Source organism: Phocoena phocoena, chromosome 10 (assembly GCF_963924675.1).
Source record: "Phocoena phocoena chromosome 10, mPhoPho1.1, whole genome shotgun sequence".
Taxonomy (NCBI): Eukaryota; Metazoa; Chordata; class Mammalia; order Artiodactyla; family Phocoenidae; genus Phocoena; species Phocoena phocoena.
Window position 1 is genome coordinate 44,913,560 of NC_089228.1, and position 13,142 is coordinate 44,926,701.

At 43.3% G+C, this 13,142-nt stretch overlaps 1 protein-coding gene across 2 annotated transcripts in view; it reads left to right on the forward strand.

Moving 5' to 3' along the window:
* The first annotated feature begins 888 nt into the window (after positions 1-888).
* CTNNB1 (catenin beta 1) overlaps positions 889-13,142 on the forward strand; it is a 42,755-nt gene continuing 30,501 nt past the window's right edge. The window contains exon 1 of one of the 2 annotated variants that reach the window (XM_065885343.1): positions 889-1,037. The gene's annotated coding sequence lies outside the window, so the exon portion shown is untranslated. The remainder of the gene's footprint in view (positions 1,038-13,142) is intronic. The other variant, XM_065885342.1, reaches the window with a different exon arrangement.

Consider the following 13,142-nt stretch of genomic DNA (forward strand, 5'->3'; position numbering starts at 1 on the left):
AGGGACTCATCAGGACTTGTTGAATTGCGGGCTAGGCGCCTATCCTAACGCGAGTTCACAGCTTTCGAGAGTGGGGAGAACCGGCGGCTCGGCCGGGTACTTCATTTCCAGATTCGGGGTGAACAGCCGGTAGGGATGCGAGATCCACGATCCGGACCGTGGGGGGGCTCTGGGGCTCTTGGCTCGCCTGCGAGCCAAGTCCTGCAGACAGCCTGGGGCCCAGACCGCAACTACGGCGGAAGCACGAACGCGCCGGGGTCCCCTGACCGGGAGCCGGGCGGCGGCGGCGCCCAGCAGCGCCCGGAGCGGGCGGGCCCCGACCTCATTCCCCGCGCCGCCGGCGCGGCCCCGGCCCCGAACTTCCGCCCTCCCGGGACCTGTGCCGCCTGGCCCGCTCGGCCCCGGAGGGCCTGGGTCCCGATGCCGCCTCCCGCGAGCAGCGGGCAACGCGCGGCCAGCCCCGCGTCCGCTCTCACGGCCCGGGGCACGCGCGAGGCGGGGACGTCGGGCTTCGGACAGTGGAGAGTACCAGCGTCGTCCTCCCCACAGCCTACCCCGGCTCGCGGGGGCCCCCGGCCTCCCTGACTCGGACCACGGCGCCTTAGCGGGCCGCTCTCCCGTTCCGCACGGCGGGGCAGCCGCCGGCCTCTACCCGGGACAGCGTCCGGAGAGGACGCGTGCGCCCCGCCCCTGCCCCGGGCGGGCAGACGGCGGCGGGCTGCTCCGCAGCGCGCCCGCGGACTACTTTCCACCGCCCCCCCGCGCCCCGCCCCTTGTCCTCGCGCGGCGGAACGCTTCGCGCTGCGCCGCTGGCGGCAGGATACAGAGACTCCTGCGCGACTTATAAGAGCTCCTTGTGCGGCGCCATTTTAAGCCTCTCGGTCTGTGGCAGCCGCGTTAGGCCGGCCCCGGGAGCGGAGAGCGAGGGGAGGCGGAGACCGAGGAAGGTCCGAGGAGCAGCTCCGATCCCCGTCGAGCCGCCACTGCAGGCCGAGGACGGTCGGACTACCGCGGCGGGAGGAGCCTGTTCCCCTGAGGTGCTTGGGCGCTCCTTTCCTTACCCTTCTGGGGCTGCTCCCACTCCCGCTTCGGAGCCAAACTTCGTCGCGGGCGCGCGGTCCCGGCGGCAGCTGGGAACCGGGCCCAGCGCAGCCCAGAGGCCCCGGGTGGGGAGCGGGGGTTGCGGGCTAGGGACGCCGGAGAGGCGGCGGAGGCGGGCCGCGCTCGGGGGGTGGAGGGCGGCGGCCTGGCCCGGTTCCGGTCGCGCCGCTCCTCGGGGGCCCGGGGGGCACCGCTTTCGGGGAGGGGGCGCCGCGAGGGCGCGTCCTGGAGCTCGGATGGCCGGCGGGGTATGGGGGGGAGTGCTGTGGTTTCTGTCCGGGGCTCCGGCCGCGGCTGAGTTTGGGGGAGGGACCCTGCGCCTCGGGATGCGCCGGGGTGGGGGGCGGGGTGGGGACGGGGGACTCCGCCTTCCCGGCCTCCGCGGGGAGTTGGGGTGCGGGCGCTGGGCCTGGGACGCCACCCGAGGTCCCATCTCCAGGTTCCCCCTTTCGTGCTTAAGGACGGATTGTTAAGAGGATCGTTAGTATTTTTTTTTTTAATGCCCTGCCGGCGTGAGTGCGCTTGTTTAAATCGAAGCAACTTTAAACCTTAGAGGATCCAAACTACTATTGCAGACGGTGCGATGCGCCAGGAGGGTTTGCACAGATAAAAATCCATATCTTGCACGTATATTTTCTTGTACGGTGCAGGTGGGTGAAAGCGGCGTGCAAGGGAGGTCCTGGGAAAAATAAGGGCGAGGGCGACTGGCTTACTGGCTCTTATCAAGTGACCCATGGGATTCAGCCTCTGACTGCTTCGAAAATTTTGTTCGTGGAAATTATTTATTCAGATAGTTTTATGGCAGCTAAACTTGATTTTGAGAACACTTTCCAGCGGGGTGAATTTTTCCCTCGCTACGAAATTGCCCGAAGGAAATTCAAGCGTTGCAACTTCGTTCCGTGTTTTGTCTGGGGAGAGGACCTGGAACAGAGACTTTCGAAGTTCAGTTCTTACAGCCCGCTTCTGAATCCGCTAAACTTGAAAGCTTTGGCAGTCGGATGTAGTTGTTTCCTTCGATTTCTGTTCCCTGTTGGAGGGAGCATTGTCTCCTACTTTGTATCTTCCAGACATCTGTGGTCTCCCCCCCCTCCCCCCGAGTTTGTGAGTGGTGAATGAAGGGAGACTGGCCTGCTGGTATGCAGAGGTCGGCAGAAGGAAATCGAGGAGTGGTTTTAGTGAAACGAGAGCTTTGTGTCGTGAATAGTGGTGGCTTAGACTAGACAGCAACTTGAAGAGACGGCTAGCCTTTGATAAAGTCTGGGCTGCTGTTTTTTGGATCGCTAAGTTATAAAGTATTTTGTCTGGAACTTGGGAAGCCATTTCATTATTGTCCCTTGGTGTACATTCAGTACCTTCAGCTATCTTCCTGTTAACTTGTCTTCGTCCTAAGAAATAGTGGACATAGCTTGAAATGTTATTTATATAATGCTGCTGTTTAGTATCTGCTTAAATTAGTGACGTAAACTTGGAAGGCTCACCGCCCCCCCGCCCCCCGGTGTGAACTAAGGCGGCTGCTACATTTATTTTACTTTTACATTTAAAACCCACAAATATCTGGGTTAAAAAAAAAAGTACCATTAAGGTTTGAGAATATCCTTTCACAAAATTTGATTAAGTTGTGCCCAGTATTCATTACTTTGACCTGGTCTTTGTTCTGAAGGCCTTGTACAAGGCCCTAAAGTGATTGCAACAGTAGCTTGAAAAACTTCCAGAAGACTATTCTATAGGATTAAAGGAATGCTGAGACTATTCAAGTCTGAAGTCCTTGAGGGGGAAATTAAAAAACTGCACTAGAAAGTTTAGTATAGTATGTAACTTAGAGCCCTTGTGGAGTTCTAGGCCTGAGATTCTCCCAGAGGCTAGAGCAGTCATTTAAAATCACTTTCAGGAAAAACCAATTAAAAAAAAAAAAAAAGGTGGCTTAAAAAAAAAAATTTAGCAGTGTTCAAGTGTCAGTAAGTGTTCAAGAATTTTCTTTCTTTTGAAATGTTGTCTATTTCCTTTACCAAGGTAATTATGTAGAAAAATGTAGGTTCCCATATTAAAGCTGAAACTGAATTGAGCTTTCTACTGTTGCTAGTGATTAAGAGAATAAAAATTATACATATAAATGAAGTGTATTTTTGTTTTCATAGACACTTCCCTCTTCCACCTCCCCAAATGGGAAAGGGAAAATATGAAGTAGGCAGATTTCTCTAAGGGTGTTTTGAGATTTGGTTCTTAGGAAAACTTTATCTGCAGATATCCTTTTTTATTGTTGGGAGGGGTGGAAAGAGGAGCATAAGTATTGTTGAAACTAGGAACATGGAGAATTCAAAAGTTTGAATCTCAGTCTTTTATAGTTTTAAGTAGCAGTGAACTTAAAACCACAGAAATGGAGTATATGTAGTATCTTCAGCCAAATGAAACTTTTGTGTTATTGAAATGAAACAATATACATCTGTCCAGTTACAATAAGCTTTTATTTCTCTTTTATGGTTTACTAGTTGCTGATAGTAATTGTAGAGGAGGAGGTGGTAAATTTTAAGTTTGTACTTTGAGCTTGGTTGGAAGTGTGCTTGATTGCCAACCCAGGGCAGAAGGGATGAATGCATTTAGAGCAGGACAAACTTCTAATAAAAAGTATTGGCAACTCTTTCGTGCTACATGTTGACTTGTGACATTGGTTGTGAAAACATTAGTTGTGTTAACTTAGTTGTATTCTTGTAGCTCTCTCTTTGTTGGGAATATGGTATCTTTAGTTGAAACACCTTGACTAAAAACATTTTTATACCATGAAAGTAAATAGTAAAACATAGACTAGGAGCTACTGCTTGCTGATTAGTCCAGAGCATGTAGCTGTTGCCTCTTGTACCCTCATTGAGAGGATACTGAGTTGCAGAATCAGTTCTCATTCTTTAACAGACTATTGTTTATGTAATACCTTTCTAATTGTGGTGTGATAGAGTAATAGGCTAAAATAAGTACTTAAGTTTCATGAAAGGAAAATATGTGATTTGTATTGCTTGAAAATGAGTAGGAGTTAACTTGTGTAGTTTTTCATCACTTAAACTCTGGAGAAAGTTCTTTATTTCCTCTGTTTACTTAAGAATGCTGCTTTTGTGTTTTACGCAAGTCTGAGCTTGACCAGCTTTGAAATCTAGATACTTCTGTTGAGGCCTGAACCCTGCCTGTATCCTTGAAGTATGTTTTTAATCTGCTTTCTCCCTAAGGAAAAAGCAGCTCTTAATAGACAAAGTCAGTCACATTAGGAACCCTTTTTAGAGTTTAACTATCTTTGTAAGTTTGTTAATTGTGGGCATCTCTTCTTTTAAGAGAGATTCCCTATCCCCAAAGTCTCCCTCAAACTTGATGCAGTTGAGTGAGAATAGAGTTAGGGCATACTATTGCATGCTTCGGTCACATTGAGTGCCCTCCAGTGGATATAATATAATGCCAGTGGTATTTTTTTCCCCCATCAAGTTTGCGTGGAATATATTTACAAACGGTTTTGATGGGAAAGCATCAGTCAAGGAACCTTTTGAATTCTAGAATAGCTTTTTTATATTATTACTGCTAATTAAAAAATCGTCTTGAGAACATGTCATCTCAACCATTATTTGCAGGAGAAAGGTCAAAGTTAAGTTTGGGGTTAAATTTTATTTGTTACTTAAAATAGGAAGTTCTGCTTAAATATATCATAATTATAAACCAAAAACTCAGTATAGTTTTGGGGTAAATGATCCTCATGTCTAGCCATATTAATGAATTACAGAAACTAAAATTCTCAGAAGAAGTTAACAAAGAGGTGAATTGTCAATTTGTCTAAAATCTCTTATACAGTAGAACATGAGTAAGTCTTCAGCTTGGTTTTATTTTCAAGGAATATTATGTCTGTGTTAAGAACTGGATATCAACAAAGCTAGTTGAGTCAACGTACGTGAACTCTAGAGCACAATGCCTAGTGACTATAGGCATTTGTGTAGCGTATACATTTGTATAGTGCTGTGATGCACAATACCAGTATTTTGACCTTTAAAATTTTCAGTAAAAACCTTTCTCCACACTCCTATGTTAAAAGTTCTTGCTGTTTCTATTAGTATCATTATTTTATGAAAATACTTGTTTTAAATCAGGTTCTGATTAGTAACAGGAAGAAAGCCCATTTAAAAATAGCTTTTAGGGACTTCCATGGTGGCACAGTGGTTAAGAATCCGCCTGCCGATGCAGGGGACACGGGTTCAAGCCCTGGTCCAGGAAGATCCCACATGCCGCAGAACAGTTAAGGCCGTGTGCCACAACTAGTGAGCCTGCGCTCTAGAGCCCCCGAGCCACAACTACTGAGCCTGCATGCCCTAGGACCCGTGCTCTGCAACAAGAGAAGCCACCGCATTGAGAAACCCGTGCACCGCAATTAAGAGTAGCCCCCGCTCGCTGCAAATAGAGAAAGCCTGCGCACAGCAACGAAGACCCAGTGCAGCCAAAAATAAATAAAAGCAAACATTAAAAAAAAAATAGCTTTTAGAAGTCAAATGGTCATTTTATGGAAGATTCTCAGTTTAGAAAAAAAAATTTTAACTTTGTATATTTTCCATAGATAGGTGCTTGAAATGAAATTTAAAAGTTGATTGAGTAGGGAGGGAAAATGTTATCACTTACTATTCTATTTCGCTCTTGGAATTTAGTATATTTTTGTGGAAACATTGATAATGATTTTTGACTATTTAAGAAATGTATTATTGTTATACCTTTTTTAATAGACTTAAAAAAATTATTTAACTTATTTATTTTTGGCTTTGTTGGGTCTTCATTTCTGCGTGTGGGCTTTCTCTAGTTGTGGCGAGCGGGGGCTACTCTTCTTTGGGTGCGCGGGCTTCTCATTGTGGTGGCTTCTCTTGTTGCAGAGCATGGGTTCTAGGCGCGCGGGCTCAGTAGTTTTGGCTCGCGGGCTCAGTAGTTGTGGCTCACGGGCTCTAGAGCGCAGGCTCAGTAGTTGTGGCACACGGGCTTAGTTGCTCCGTGGCATGTGGGATCTTCCTGGAACAGGGCTTGAACCTGTGTCCCCTGCATTAGCAGGCGGATTCTTAACCACTGCGCCACCAGGGAAGTCCCTGTTATACCTTTTTAAAAACATAAGGCAAGATTGCCTCAGCTGTTTTATATAAATGGTTATTTCAGAATGGGTTGTGATCCTTCAGAAAGCATCATATGTGGAATAAGTAATGTCTAAGTCCATAACTAGTATTTGCATCATTTACTGTCTGTAGGTCAAATAGCTTCTATTCCAGTTTTCCAAGATTTTTATGAGATGAGAGTAGATTTGAAAGTTCTCCTGAAAACTATGTACATCTTACTTAAAAAAAAAAAATTCTGCCTGTTGAGGACCTAATTTATCTCTTGAAATAGGCTGCTTGTCTTCATTTATATAGCATGCAACAATTTGACATTCAAGATAAGTGACTAAAGTAAGATGGCTGTCACAAACCATATAGGATTGATCTTGCATCACAGTGGGAATAACTACTCAGTGTCTCCAGGGCCAGGCAGGTATGGACTAACTGGGACCCTGTGAACTATGACAAATTGGGGAACACATGTCCTGTCTAAGCCAGTCTTCAGCTCCAGCCATTGTGTGGGAAAGTAGTTCATGTTTCCACATCATCTGAATTTTTTTTCCCCTAAGAGAAGCAGGAAATCTGGATTAATGTGCATCCCATGATTTGCACACATTGGTTTGGAAAGTTGGGTATTTAGTTTTCTGACTACATGTTTAAATGGCAGACTATGTCTGGGCTGAAAACGCAAAACATAGGCCAACATTGGTTTTAAAAATAATCTGAAAATAGTGCTGAAGACTGCAATTGTTTTTATATGATATGGTATAGCATGCAAGCCAAACTGATCAGTGGACTTTTCACAAAACATTCATCCCAAGGTGTTCACCCCTTGGCCTGTTCCGCAATCCCCATATAACTTTACAGAGCCACTGTAAAGTTTCTCTTGTAATAGTCCAGAAATTTCCTGCCCCTGATTTCTTTTGAACTTGTTGAAAAGGCCTCCCCTGCAACCCCCCCCCAAAAAAAAACAGTTTGAAAAGTATGAATAGCTGGATGATGCTGGTTTGAAACTGCTTCACGCAGTGCCATTTTGCTCCCCTGTTTCTTTCCATCTATTAATTTCTTCACTAATATTCCCATGGTTTTACTTGTGATTTCATAACTTACATGTTGCTGGACTGATATTTTCCTTTTAACTGACGTAACAGGTGTGTTAAACAATTAGTTAAAAAATTGGGGGTGAGGGAGATATTTTTAACCTGTTTCAGTTCTTTGAAGTTCATCAGTCCTCATGGCATACAAAGGATAGTTGTGATAAATCTTATCTTAAATTCTGGTAACTGATCTGACTTGGAACGAAAAGATGTGCACATGTTAAAGGGTTAGTTAATAAGTTTCTTTTATTAACAGGTTTTATGATAGCTGAAATAATTGTGATATTTATGTACACACACTATTGTACATTATCCATATAAAATTGTGAGAAGTTAGATTTACTGCAGACTTTCTCGGGAATGCATTTTGAAGATGATCTTAATGATTGTAATTTGCTTCTCAGGGAGGGGGTTGTAAAAGCTGCCCCCCTACTTTGTAGTATAATTAAGTGGTTTGGGGGTAAGGGTGTAGGGAGTGAGTCTGTCTTTGAAGTCTTCTATATACCAGATGAATGACCCATGTGTAAGGGAGGAAGGGTTTCTTGGAAATATTTTTCAATCCAACTAACTATGGAGGTTTCTAAGTGGAGTTCCATTCTATTGTGTAGAAAGTGCTGAGGTAGACACTTCAAATCTTTCCTGAGCAACTGAAAGAATATAGCAATGTCAAACATTACTTTATACCCAACAGTTCATTTAGATACAAAAGTAGACACTACATAAATGTTATATAGGAAACATAGTATGCTGACATGGTACTCTTTAGATAGATTCTTATTAGTCTTTCTGGTACTTTGCTTAAAGTTGTTTTACCTAAAGTTTGTTTAGTTTTTAAATTATTTTATTTTTTTAATTTGATATCTTCTCTTGGAAAAGCCACATGAGATATGAGTGAGGTTTATATCGTTGTAACTTTTACTTATGAATGTCCTCTGTGATCCATTTACAAGGTGAAACTCATATCTGATAGTTGTCCTCTATAGGTCACCGTTTCCTGCCTTAATTCTGCTGTCATTTTTCCTAGGTCCGAGTCAGAGTGCCAGCCAGCCTATTCCCCATAGAATGAAAAGAGGCTACAAAGTTTAACAGATTAGAAATCTGGGAGTCACTCATAAGGCAAAGTAATGATAGTTAAAATACTAAAACTGGATCTTTTTTGTAAGAATACTTACATTCTTGAATCATGCTTGAAGAATGCCCTGACTATATGCCAAAGAGCCTTAGGTTTCTCCTTATTGCCGTTATACCCCAGATCGTATTACATTTCTCTAGAAAGTGCTAAGACAGAAGACTGTTTAACCGTCTCTTTGCTCGTCATACTAGTCCCCTTTTCCCCATCAGAGGCTAAATAAGTAGGAACTCCTTCACCTTCTTATTATCAATCTGCATGGATGGAGGTTCCATCTTTATAAAGGAGTAAGCATTATATTCTGGTCAGAGGTCAGTCCTAACACATGTGTTTTGTAGGACTTTGTTTCTTTAGTTATGCCTCACTCTTCTGTATGTATTACCCATATCCCTCCACATTTGAATCCCATTGCTGTTTTTGGTCTCCATCTCCCACATATTATCATCTCCTGAAGTCCATTCATTGTGCCTTCTGGAACTCATAGTCCTTAGCAAATACTTTTTATTGTCTATCTGTTCTGGGAATGTTTCCTTCTCTTTCTTGCTCCAGCTATAACCTAGCCTCTCCGCTGATAATGCTACTGACTTTGAAACTCTCTGAAGTGGTAGATGTTTCCTCTTCTTGCACACCTTTTATTGGTGAACCAAGAGGTAGAGTAGATGTCTTCTTTGTTCCTCGTTATCACTTCTTGACCATCCTTTTCCAAAACTTTAAGCTTTGACTCTCATGCCATCAAATTATACCACCCACTACCCCTCCTCATTTCAGTCATCTACCAACTTTACTGGGTCATTCCCCTACTTCCTTGAATACCATTATCTCCTGGCTCACTGTCGTCTTTATTTCTGTCATAATTCTTGGTTCTTGGTGATACCAATATCCATGTGGAGCAGTGCTGCTCAAAATGTCACCTGGTCTGTGAACTGTTTGTTACCAGTATGAATTGCAGTAAGGAGTTTGTGCCAAAATGTAACTCACCTGTGTTGCTAAGTTCAGTGTTTAGTTCAGCTGACTTTTTTTGGTACCAGAACTTTTTTGATGAAGGAAGCAGTATGTTGGTTTATATAATCTGGCACAAGCTCCTTAGGGTGTCGTGGTCTGGTACTTTGAGTAGCACTGATGTAGAGGATGCTTCTGCTGTTCTGACCTCTTAGTTCCTTGATGTCCTCTCCTCCAGTGATCTTATTTTTCCATCTGATTCAACCCCCCCAGTACTTCAATTCAAACAGCCTTTCAGCCCCACTGAAACTTACACTGTCTTTCTAAGCTTTTCAGTATCCCTCACCCTCACTTCTACCCAACTGAAATTTCATGTTGAATCATAATCACTTCCTTATATAAACTCTCAACAACCTTGTCCCTCTCTGATTTCATGTCCAGTGGTCCTCGGTCTCCTAGTTCACCCCTCTTTATGACTGTATCTTTTTCCTCTCTCCTCAAACCTCCCCAAACCCACTCCCCCATCCTTGCTTTCAATTTCACAAAGCATATTGAATAATTGGAAGAATTCCTGTATGCTTCCACATCTGTGACTGTGCCCTTTACCTTCTCCTCTGTCATCATGGACAAACTGTAGTGTTTAGAGATAAGGACAACCAGCTCATTTCTATACGAGATCCCATTCCCTCTTGCTCTCAAGAATACGACCCTGTCATTCTCCCTTCTCTTGCATCATTGGTTTTTCCTTCTGTGAGCATACAGACATGATATTATTTGTCCCATTTAAAACAAAAAAATCTTTTCTTCCTGTTTCCCCTTTCATCCACCCAGTCTGCTTCTTTTTCGAACAAGACACTTTGAAACAATTGCCTGGATACACTCTCTCCCCTTTTCTTTTCAGCCCCTACCAGTGACCACCATGTTATAAATCTCTAAGTCCTCATCTCACTTAACCTCTCAGTAGCATTTGGTACAGTTGCTTGAGACACAAGTTTCCCTTGGCTTCTAGGCCACCGCATCTGCTAGCAGGTTTTATTTCTACCTCACTGGTGGTTCCTCCTTAGTCTTCCTTGCTTTTTCTGTCATCTCTGACCTCTATGTTGTAGTGGCTGAAAATTTAGTCCTTGGACCTCTCCTTTTTCATTGTGTAAATACACTCCAGTCTCATAGCTTTAAACATTTAATCTATTTGCTCATGGCTTCCAGATTTATATCCCTAGCCTGGATTTCTCCCCTGAACTATAGATCCTGATAGCCAACTTTTCCCCCAACATTTTGGATGTCTCAGAAGCATTCTCAAATGTAATATCTAAAACTGAGCTCCCAATTTCTCTTAAAGCTGCTTCTCTTAGTCAGTCCTAAATGGAACTCTGTCTTTCCAGTTACTCACACTTAAAACCTTGCTGTTCTTGACTGTCTTTATCGCACCCCATATCCAAACCCTGTCTGAGAATTGTGTCTGCTCTCCTTCTAAAATATGTCCAAAATCTAGGCATTTCTTACCGTGCCATTTCATAGCCTTGCTGTCCTAATCTTTTGCCTGGATTACTGCACAGGTCTTCTAACTGGTCTTCCTGCTTACACCTTTGTTCCCCTTAAACGTATTCTCAACACAGTGGCCAGAATAATCCTTTTAAAGCAATAGATCATATAACTTCTCTGTTTGAAAACCTCCAGGGGCTTAACCGTCTCATTCTGTAAAAGCACAAACTCCTATGTGTTTGGACTACTCTCTTTATCACCTACTCCTTTCCTCCTCTCACTCTTCATAGAAATAAAACTGAAAGGAGATAAGAAAGAAAGAGAGGAAACCAGTAAAATAACTACGGCAGTCATCCAGGTGACAGATGGTGGTGGCTTAGGTTAGGGTAGTAGCAGTAGGCACAGAGTAGCTAGATTGGAGGAATGCTTTAGAGTTAGAAACAATAGGCTCTGCAAACTCAGTAAAAGTGCAGTTCTTCCCCAACTTTCTATCTCCTGTCTCACTTTATGTTTTTCCTTAGGCCTCATCACTGTCTAACATAATAGATACTTTACCTTTTTACCACCTTTTTCTTAGCCTCCTAGAACATAAGCTCTAGGAAGACAGGGATTATTGTCTATTTCCTTACTGTTTTCTTCCCAGTACCTAGAAGAATAGTACATAACTAGATGATCAGTGAATATGTGTTGAGTGAATGACTTTTAAATCTTTTCACCTCATTTTGGATCTTTCCCAATAGCATACAAATATATTCCACCTTTGCAGAGGTGGTTCCTTCCTGTCATTTATGGCTCATGTCAGATTGAGTTCTTCCCTCTTCACTCATTTTCACTTTATTATATTCTTTTATTTAGTTTGTGGCACTTAATCATATTCTGAAGTAACATTTGTTTACTCGCTTGTTCTTTCCCCTGTCACTGTCTTTTTCTGATTTGTATGCCTGGTACTCAGAACAGCATCTGGAAGTTGTAGGTGCTAATAAATACTTGTTGAATGGGTGAATATTCTGGAATTGGACGACCTTTGTTTCTTTCCAGCTAATGCCCCTTTAATTTCTCTGCTCCCTTTCATAGTCTGAAAGAGATATCCTATGGATATGGTCTTCATTTTTCATCTCCTATTCCAGTGTGTGTTCTGCTTTCATTATTTCAGTGAATGTGCTCTTGCTGAACTCACTGTTGGACCTCCATGCTGACCAGTCAAAGAGATACTTTTTACCTTTAGTCTTGCTGGATCACTCAGCATTTGGTGCATTTTTTTTTTTTTTTTAACTTCCCTCTGGAACCGTAGTGTCCAGTAGAACTTTCTGTGATGGTGGAAGTGTTCTACATATGTGTGGTCTGATGTGGTCGCCACGAGCTACATGTGGCTCTTGAGCACTTGGAATGTGACTGACGAGCTAAATTTTAATAAAATTTAAATGTAAATACTCATGTGTGACTAACGGCTACTGTATTGGACAGCGCAGTTCTAGAAACATCCTCCTTTCTTACATTGCACCAAACTCAGTAAGTATCACAACCTAATTGCTCAAGCCAAACACCTAGTAGTCATCTTTAATTCCTCTCATCTACTTTAATTTCTCTCATCTACTGCAATCAGTCCATCAACCAGAGACTCTTTTCTATCTCCAAATTATTTCTCTAACCTAGCTACTTTTTGTTCCTAGTGCTGTTACCCTAGCCTAGGCCACCACCATCTGTTACCTGGACATTGCTATAGTTGCTTTACTGGTTTCCCTTTTTTCTGTTCCCCTTTCAGTTTTTTTTCATTATAGCCAAAGCCAGTTTTGAAAGACTCAAATACGATCTTGTTATTCACCTGCTTATAACCTTTTATGGACTTCCAGTGGCACTTAGAGTAAAAAATACATTTTTTAACAAAGGCTGTAGAGCCCTACATGATCTGGCTATTTTCAGCCTCATCTCATTTTAATCACACTTTCCCAGTTTAACCGTACCACCGTGGTCTTAAAAGATGACGGGGGTCCTGATGTTTGTGGGCTTCTGCACATGTTTTGTTTCTGGAATGTCTGCTCTGCTCCTTACATGCTGGCTCTTCTGCATCTTTCTTCAGGTTTCAGCTTGAAGGTTATCCTCACAGCTTAAAGGTACCCTTGAAGGTTACCACAGAAGCCTGTGGCCACTCTGAGTAGGGCCTTGCACTTGTCCTAGTGTCATTTCCACTCCATTCTCCCACTTGTTAACTTAGTTATACACTTATCACTCTTTGTAATTGTTTATTCACTTGTTGTCTGTCTATCAAGAATGCAAGGACCACATCTATTTTATATCACCACT